Source organism: Echinops telfairi, unplaced genomic scaffold (assembly GCF_000313985.2).
Source record: "Echinops telfairi isolate 266 unplaced genomic scaffold, ASM31398v2 ScPeMD7_70;HRSCAF=299, whole genome shotgun sequence".
Classification (NCBI taxonomy): Eukaryota; Metazoa; Chordata; class Mammalia; order Afrosoricida; family Tenrecidae; genus Echinops; species Echinops telfairi.
Window position 1 is genome coordinate 15,020,084 of NW_022103968.1, and position 8,226 is coordinate 15,028,309.

General features: G+C 51.2%; 1 protein-coding gene across 8 annotated transcripts in view; it reads left to right on the forward strand.

Moving 5' to 3' along the window:
* Positions 1 to 7,201: 7,201 nt before the first annotated feature.
* The window catches only part of LOC101654698 (actin-binding LIM protein 1), a 93,632-nt gene continuing 92,607 nt past the window's right edge, over positions 7,202 to 8,226 (forward strand). For 6 of the 8 annotated variants that reach the window (XM_045291238.1, XM_030885977.2, XM_030885976.2 and 3 more), the window contains exon 1: positions 7,290 to 7,357. The gene's annotated coding sequence lies outside the window, so the exon portion shown is untranslated. Of the gene's footprint in view, positions 7,358 to 8,226 lie in introns of all 8 variants that reach the window. The other 2 variants (XM_045291239.1, XM_030885985.2) reach the window with 2 other exon arrangements.

An 8,226-nucleotide genomic window follows, 5' to 3' on the forward strand; every position in this document is an offset into this window, starting at 1 on the left:
CTTGCTCTGTGGCCGGGGAAGTCCACCGCTCTCACGCTGTGGCTCTTGGTTCTGGTGCTGCTGCTTTGAAGTGATAGCTATCTTCTGGGTCCAGGTGTTCGCTTCTCGGGGATCTCGGGTCCAGAGGATGTGCTGCACTCCTGGCTCTTGCTGGCATGAGATCCCTCCTCCTGCTTCTCAGGGGGCTCTTCTTATGCTCTGCAAGATGGCACTTCAAGGAACCCTATGTGAATTACTCACAGGGGAACCCTATCCGTGTCTTCCCCCACCTGCTCACAAACCCATGCAGGGAAAGGTTGTTTGGTGGGAGTTCGAGACTGTGGCTAGAAGAGCCATTTTAAAGAATTCGCTGTCCCTGCACCATCCGAAAGTCTCTCCCACCAGGACAGCTTTGGTTCAAGGCTCTGACCCTTCCTTGAGGGACCGAAGGGAGTTTACACAAAGCTCCATGAGACAGGGTGCCTTTTGGTGCCCTTGGGCCCAGGCAGTGAAGCTGCCCTGCTCTGATCCACTAGGCCTCCTGCCTGTTTTACACCTGAGTGCTCATGCTTCCTGCAGCACCTCCTGGCTTCCCACCTTGTGGAGAACGTGGCGCCAATTCCAGCAGATGGACAGCGCAGAGCTTGCCAGCTGGTCAGGAGGAGGAGCGAGGGTCTGGGCTGGTGGCCACTGAGTCCAGCCGAAAGGAACTGGTACAGTAATGCCTCTGAACCGAAGGGAGCTTTGGAGCAGACTTGCCATTGGAAACTGTTCTAAGTGACCTGATTTAAGGGCTCAGTAGCAAAATGAAGCTGCAGACATTTGGGGAGCAGAGATCCAAAAAACCAAACTCGCTGCCATCGAGGGCAGGGTAGAACTGCCCTGTGAGTTTCCAAGACCCTAACTCTTCACAGGAGTAGAAAGCCCCATTACTCCCGAGGAGCTGTTGGGGGTTTCCAACAGTTGACCTTGAAGTTAATCCAACACATAATCACTACACCACCAGGAGCCATAGATAGAAGCTGGAAGTTTGGAGCTTGGTGGTGGTCTTAGTACAGTGGTTCTCAACCTTCCTAATGCCATGACCCTTTAATACAGTTTCATGTTGTGGTGACCCCCCAACCATAACATTACTTTCATTGCTACTTCATAACATAATTTTGCTACTGTTAGGAATCGGGCGACCCCTGTGAAAGGGTTGTTTGACCCCCAAAGGGGTGGCAACCTACAGGTTGAGAACCGCTGTTTTAGAAGGTGTGAAAGAGTTTATGCAGGAATTCTCTGGAATCCAGACTTTCTGGAGCCACATACCCTGGGTGAAACCCTGAAACTATTACCTTGAGTATACCTTTCATCCTGAAGACTGTCCCCTGAGGTCACCCAAAACTAAGCGATCGTTTTGCTTAACTGGTAAAGACGTTCTGCCTTGAGCATGGGGCTCTATTAAGCGCACGCTTGGTAGGTTCGAGTGGACCACAGCAACTGGAAAGACGGGGAGGACCCTTCTGGGGGCAGTGCGTTCATGCTGGTGGCAGAGGAAGAACTCAGGAAGGAGGGGAGGAGGATGGCCCAGCCCGAGAACCGCAGCAGCGTCCCTGACTGTGGAGGAAGCGTGCGTGACTGATGCATCCTCGCCTCCTACTCAGTGATGTGACAGCATGCCCTGGCAGGTGGGGACAGGCAGAGATCTGAGGACATGGGGGAAGATTTGAAATGGATGCTGAAGAAACCCCAAGATGGAAAGCTCTCTGGTGTGATATGGCTGAGAACGTCGGCCTTTCTTTGGCTAAGAAGAAAAAAGTCTTCATGTAACAACAAGGATGTTTTCAGAGGGTTCCATCACAAGAAAGGAAGTGGAAGAAAGACGTGGTTGACCAGGTGCCCACTCTGCCGTGTGCATTCGCAATAGCATACATAAAATCATTTGAAAAAATACGTAAGCATAACTAACTGCAGGCACATGGCCCGGATTTGATCCTAGCGGCCACACTTAAACCCAGTTGCTATCCAGTTGGCACTGACTCACGGTGACCCTCGGGGTATCAGAGGAGAACTGGACTCTGGGGGGTTTTCAGATAGGGGTTGTTGTTGTTTTTTTTTTAAGTAGATCCCCAGGCCTGGCTCTCAAGAACCCCCTCAGGGCAGACTCAAAGGGCCATCCATCCTTCCAGCTAGCAGCGGAGCACCTTAACCAGTTAGTCCCGCAGACCGGAGACTCGAGCCGCACCCGGGAGCTAAGTGATAGTTATTGGGTTGCTTAAACTATGAGCCTCAGTTCTCTCAATGTCACTGCCATTGAGTCGAAGCTGGCTCACAGGGCACCGTAGATTTGCCCGTTTCTGAGACTGGAACTCTGCACAGAAGTAGAAAGCCCCATCTTCCTCCCAAGGAGTGGCTGGTGGTTTTGAACTGTTGACCTTGCAGCTAAGCAGCCCAGTGTGTAATCACGATGTCACTAGCCTCCAATGTGGATAATATCTCTTAATGTGATTATTCTGATACCAGCTAATCAACAAATCATCTAGGACAGTGCCTTGCAGGGACGCTTAAAAAATGTTGCCCCTTGCCACCATTAATAAAAGACCAAATGGGTTTTTAAGGAAGCTTGATATTTTGAGTGGGGGCGTCGTTCTGTTTACACTCATATGTGGGCAATTATTTAGGGTGTGCAACAGTGATCTGCAGGCTGTTTGATAGTTTTAAACTTTTATGTGCAGCCTCCCCATAGATTTAATCTGCCGTCACTTCACAAGGCGTTTGCTGTCACCGTGTATCAAGAATTTGGTGGCTGCAAGAGAGATGTGCAGACCTATGATTATTTTGCATGTTTTGATTTTTTTTTCCCATGACCTTCCCAAGACTGTGAAAGGTTGCACATTCTCTTTGGGTGTAAACTCTTCTCCACCCTCCTAAACACCCATTCCCCACCCTTCTAAACACCACTCGAGTATGAAGTAGATACCCACGTGCCTTTTCCCTATGGTTACCTTATCGTGTCCACCTCAGTGTGATGGGCATTTGTAGACTCCCGGAAGATTCTGGTGAACAGCGCAGTGCGATGCCCGGATGTTTGCCCAGACAGCGCCTTCAACACTTCTGAGCATGAAAACATCTCTTCGTGTCTGTGGGTCCTAGAAGGATTGCTTCTGTGTGCAAAGGCATGAGGCCAGTCCGTTTGGGTCAGTTGCCCTGCTGAGATGCTGCCTGGCCTGCCCCAGATCAATGGAATCAGAACCTGCATTTTAACAAGGTCCCCGGCGATTCTTGTGTCTACAGAGCTGCTACACCGAAACGCTGAACCAACGGTACAGATCAGGGACCTGGTGGAAGTGGCCATCCCCACTCAGTAGACCTGTGCTGAGAGGTGCTCTGAGGATGTAGTGGTTACCCATTGGGCTGCTCATGGCAAGGTCAGCAGTTCGAAACCACCAGACCCTTCAAGGTAGAAAGACAGGGCTTTCTACTCCTGTAAAGATTTACAGTCTCTGAATCTCACAGGGGCCTGTCAGGCTGCTTTGTGTCCTCCTGAACTCAGTGGTAGTGAGTTTGGTTTTGTGCCTATGGTGGAAATGCAGATTCTCCATTAGCTCTTTGAACCTTACTTCACCTTGCCATGTAGGAACCCAGGTGGCACCATGGTTATGCGTCGGGCTGCTAACTGAAAGGACAGCAGTTCATAAGCAGTTCATTGAGAGTTACAGTCCGGGAAACCCACAGGGGCAATTCTACTCTGTCCTCTGGGGTCACTGTGAGTGGAAACAGCTTGACGACAGTGAGTTTGGTTTGGTTTGGGGTTGAGCCTTGCCCCTAGCCTTTGGAACAGAGTTTCACTAGCTATCCATTTGGTTATTTTTGAATGGTTTTATGGAGGTAGAGTTTATATAGCAAGGATCCATCCATTTGACGTGTGTGACCGCCTGAGCTTTAGTGCACTGATAGAACTGTGCACCCATTACCACATCACAGCGTTACAATATTTACATGACCCCAGACGGGTCCATTGTGCCCTAGGATTGCTTAATGTTCGCTTTCTTTCCCCCAAAAGATGCCCATCCTGAAGGACGAGGCATCTCATAGCTCTCTGAAGGGGGCCAGCCACATGGCTACTTGAACCACCTGACGGACCCAAAGTGGTGACTTTTGCCCCCTTTTTGGAAAGGTGTCGTGTGTGCTTCATCAGAAGCTCTCACAACCTTGGAGGTTTATTTGGTCATTTTGAAGGTGAACTCTGAGTTTCCTCAGAACGTTCTGATCGAAATCAGAACAAGCCCCCCATTGTCCTGGAGTTGCTTCAGACTCAGGATCCCTCTAGAGCAGCAGTTCTCCACTGTGGGCCGCGACCCCTTTGGGGGTGGAAGGACCCTTTCACAAGGGTCGCCCAATTCATAGCAGTAGCAAAATGACAGTGCTGCAGTAGCAATGAAAATAATGTTATGGTTGGGGGGTCATCACCACAGGAGAAACTGTATTCAAGGGTCGCGGCATGAGGAAGGTTGAGAACCACTGCTCTATTGGGTTTCTGGGATGCAGCAGACAGCCTCATCTTCCTCCCACTGAGCAGCTGGGATTTGAACTGTTGACCTCGACATTAGCAGACCAACCCTTATCCCACAGAGCCACCAGGGAATGGGTTGCTAAATAAAATGGGTTGCTAAAAAAAAAAAAAAAAAATGTGGAGCTCATATTCCAAATCCTAGTGTCCCTACGAAACCCTGTGTAGGCAGCCATGGAGTAAAAGGGAGGAGCAATGGCATTGAATCATTTCATTTACATGGGAACATGTTTGCGTGTTCCCTGAGCCCCCAAATAACCTACCGAATCACACACAAACCTGTTCACGTACACAGAGGTCTGGTGGCTTGATCCTGAAATGCTATGTGTATTTCCTGAGGAAGGTGCTGGGGTGGGGGTGGGGGGGCATTCTGGCTTTTCCCGGGAATAGCCGGTGGCGTGACAGTGCTGAGCTGTCCTCGAGTGTCCAAGATTGTGACTACAGGAATGGAAAGCCTCGTGTTTCTCCCTCAGAGCAGTGGGTGGCTTTGAACTGTTAACCTTGCACTTAGCAGTCCAATGGAACCCACTACACCACCAGGGCTCCTTGGAGACCCGTATAGAACCATCCAAAGCTCACTATCGTTGCTTCGATTCCAACTCATGGTGACTCGATAGGACGGAGTACAACTGCCCTTTGGTTTTCTGAGAGTTTTAAAATGTTCAGATCCTGGAGCTTGGAGTTTTGCAGCCCATTATGCTACCCCGGGAGGGACACGGATGTGGCCGCCTGCTAAGTTCAAACATGACATTAGGTGCTGGGATTCAACTGGAATGAGCTGGCCCCCGGGGTCTGACATGCCCTGGCTTGAAAGCCATTGTGCCTAAGAATCCCGGGTGTGCTTGTTTAAGGTGCTGATTCCCAGGCTCACCCCCAGATTCTGATTGAGGGGTCCGCGTCCAGGCCCGGGGATCTGTGTGGAAACATGTGCCTGGTCTGAGTGATTCTGGGGCAGGGGCTCCACTGACCACGGAGAGAAACCTGGCTCGTGGCTCCAGGGAAGGCCCTCCAGGGAGCCCTGGAGCCATCGGAAGGGACACTCATCCCCACGCCCATCCAGTTGGTCCCAAATCCCAGGCACCTCCAGGACAGGGTGGACCTGCCCCCCTTGCAGGTTTCTGAGACTGTTGGTAGGAGTAGAAAGTCATCTCTTTCTTGCGAGGACCAGTCGGTGGTTTGGAACTGCTGAGCCTGCGGTTAGCAGCCCAGTGCAGAGCCGTCTCTGCCACCAGGGCCCCTTCCCTGAAGGAAAGTGCACTGGAAATGTACTTGACACCCTGTAATTATTACACTGTACAATCTAATAGCTTCCTTTTTAGTTTAGAAGCACAGCTGTGTTGCCAAACACCCTGTATTTCTTCAACAGTGCTTGGGGGTTGCACCCAAACCACACATACACACACAAAAATGTTTTTAAATCATTTTGTTAGGGGCTCATATAACTCATCACAATCCATACATACATCAGTTGTGTAAACCATATTTGTACATTCAGTGCCCTCATCATTCTCAGAACATTTGCTCTCCACTTAATCAGCTCCTCATTTTGCCCCTCCCTTGTGAACTCTTGATAATTTATAAATTATTTTGTCACACACAATTTTTATTAACCTTCATGGGCAACTAGCATCCCATGGAAAGCGTCCCTAAGTGATCTCCGTCTTGTTAAAGAATGACAAGTGCTTGCCCTCATGTTACCAGAGCACCTTGTCATCCTCCCAGTGGGAGGCGTCTGGCTCCTTCGCCCTGTTCACACACGGGGAGAAGCCAGTGATGGCGCCTTCTGGAACTGGTTCGTCGAGAATTTCTGCAGCCGTGGTTCAGCTGACACATGAGGTGTGTGCAGAGTCCCTGCAGCGTAGCACAGTAGAGGAAGGGCGGCTCAACGGGAAAAAGCCATTCTCACTGAATGGCGCGTAGAGACGGTTAAGGAGGTGTATGCTTTTCTGAGTATAGTCTCAATGACAATCCTCCCCCCACCCCAATTTTTTATCAAAGCACAATACAAAAACGCACATCAAAAACTATCAACCAAAGAAGCTGAATAAGCAGTCTTTGAAACCACCCAGAAACCAAATCCACGGCCACTTAATCAACTCGGACTAGAACTGGCCGCAGAGGGTTTCCGAGGTTGGAAGTCACTTCTGGGAGCAGATGGCCAAGTGCTTTAACCACCGGGCCACCACACCCTTCCTTTTTAGCCACATTCCCCTCAAAAGATTACCGCCAAGCAATATGCAAGTTCTGGAGCATTGAGCCTAAGGAGAGTGAAGCTGAGCCTGGTGCACGGTACACTTTTCTACCGGGAGGAGTCCATGACCTTTGTCCCAGCAGCGGGAGCTGGAGCGGAGCAGTTTGGTGGCCTGGCCGGCCCTTTTCCCTTTTCTGCAGTCTTCTTGCAAACCTCTGCCCCTGGGACAGCGCTGTCAGCTGCACTAAGCAGACACTTCTGAGTGGGTGGGAGGACATGGTACTTTCCCCACCTGCGTTTAAACACAGAGCCTCCCCCCTCCTTTTTGGGAAACATGGGCTGGCCCGGGTGGTGGCGGCGGCGGGTGCAGTTCACCAGTGAGGCGGAGAGGGAGGGCTGGGAGCGGCCGCTAGCTCCCTGGTCTCACAGCGGGTCTGGGAAGATGCACGCTGCGCCCTGGGCTCCGGCCAGAAGGCCAGTGTTGTAAGGAGGCGGGTGGCTGCCTGTGCTGCCAGGCAGAGGAGAAGGGCTGGCATCCCCAAAGCCTCTCGGTGGGCCGAGTTTGGGACCTGGAGGAGCGCCGAGCTCAGCACCGCTCAGGACCAGACCTGGAAGGAAAGCCGCTCTGCCTTCAGGTACAGGGAGCGTTTGTTTTTGTTTTTTTCACAAGGGCTCGTGGAAACCTGGGCCACGCTCTGAGAAGCTCAGGACCCTCCAGATGCCGGCAGCTGGTTACAGACCCCAAACTGGGCCCCACATAGTGCTTAAACTTCCTGCTTGTGCTGACTGGTTTTTTTCTCTGCAACCAGAGCCAGAGTAAAGTGTGCAGGCTCCCCTGCTGGATGTTGGCATGACTGACCTCCTAAGTCACAGGGGAGGGGTGTGTGTGTGTTGTGTGTGTGTGTGTGTGTGTGTGTGTGTGTGTGTGTGTGTGTACACACTACCCCCCACCCCCGGGCTCCTGCCTATCTAAGGGAATGGTTTCCAGAATTTTTAAATTTGTGGTGACCCATCTGTGATGTGTATGGCTCTGTGGGGTTTACATTTGTGACAAATGGATCTTTAGAACCATGTTTGGGGGATTTGGTGGTGGAAGTGGCCACGGAGAATTGAAGAGAAGTACCTGTCACTGTCGAGGATCCTGATAGCGCAGTGAGTTAACCCATGAGTGGCGAATCCCAGGGTACGTGGTTCAAATCCTCCAACTGCCCCTCTGGAAAAAGATGAGGCTTTTTACTCTTGGAAAGATTAAATGTCTTGGAAACCCACGGGGGCAGTTCTGCTCTGCCCTATAGGGTCATCATGTTGGAATGGCAATGTGTTTGGGGTTTTCTGGGGGTCCTGTGACAGTAGGGGTCAGAGTGGACTCGCTGGCAGTGAGTGTGGGTTTAGGGGTTGAACTGTCGAGGTACACAGGAGCCCTGGCGGCACAGCGGTTAAGTGCTCAGCTGCCATCCTGAAGGATGGTGGTGGGTAATGGACTTGGCTTCTAGAAGGATCGCAG